Source organism: Spea bombifrons, chromosome 4 (assembly GCF_027358695.1).
Source record: "Spea bombifrons isolate aSpeBom1 chromosome 4, aSpeBom1.2.pri, whole genome shotgun sequence".
NCBI classification, from domain to species: Eukaryota; Metazoa; Chordata; class Amphibia; order Anura; family Pelobatidae; genus Spea; species Spea bombifrons.
The window spans coordinates 9,301,248-9,302,082 of NC_071090.1; the positions used below are offsets into that span (position 1 = coordinate 9,301,248).

The 835-nt window shown below is 36.8% G+C and overlaps 1 protein-coding gene across 1 annotated transcript in view; it reads right to left on the reverse strand.

Annotated features, from left to right (window-relative positions):
* Positions 1-227: 227 nt before the first annotated feature.
* Positions 228-835, reverse strand: part of CCDC69 (coiled-coil domain containing 69) — a 16,222-nt gene continuing 15,614 nt past the window's right edge. Inside the window, exon 9 of the mRNA XM_053463484.1 lies at positions 228-835. This exon is cut by the window's right edge and continues 684 nt beyond it. The gene's annotated coding sequence lies outside the window, so the exon portion shown is untranslated.

Sequence of the window (835 nt, forward strand, 5' to 3'; positions counted from 1 at the left end):
TTGAACAATTTTAGAAACTGCCACAAAATAATGCTGTTTAAACCAACAAAGAAGGGGAGGGGACTAAAAAACAGGCGGAACAAATTAGCGGAGGTATGTAGTTAAGGGCAGATTGAGGAAATTGCCCCTAAGAGGCCAAGTGTGTCCAGTAAACTAATGAATTATAACCACCTTGAGGTGACTTTTTGTCACTAGCAAGCCAACTTTTTTTTTTAGTTTGTCTGTAGTTTGCTGGACTTTCTTATAGGTCTTAAGGGTTGAAGAAATTGCTCCCTACCACGTACTTCCCTCATTGATTTGTAGAGCTTGTTATTTCGGTCCCTTCGTTGTGGTTTTAACATTTTGGGGTACTTATATCACTGGGAGCTAAGGAGTCCTCCTTTGGTTCTTTTTAAACATCTTCATCCCTACGTTGTCCTATCAAAATGACAAGCAAATGTAAAGCTCAAGACAAGTGTATAGAGATATTCTCATATAGCCCAAAACATAAGAATAAAAAAAATAAAAAAAGGTTGTCTCAGTCCCTTTGGCATTCGTGAAAATATTTTAATTTCGTAGTTCAGATAGTCCAGTGTATTTGTGTTCTTTATTTTTGGCACTGTTCAATATTAATTTAGTGGCATATTCCCATTAACAAAAGTGCAGTTGTGCAGATATATATTTTTTTCCCTCCAAAGTTACCGTCAAAACAGCAAAACAGGCTTACTTGGTGGAAGAAACAGATTATCAGAGACACTTGTAGGTGAGCTGTAGAGAAATGCTAGAGTACTAAGTGAGTAGAATAATAACGGAGGATCTTGTTCCATATGTCATTGGGTTTAGTGTTTCCTAATCT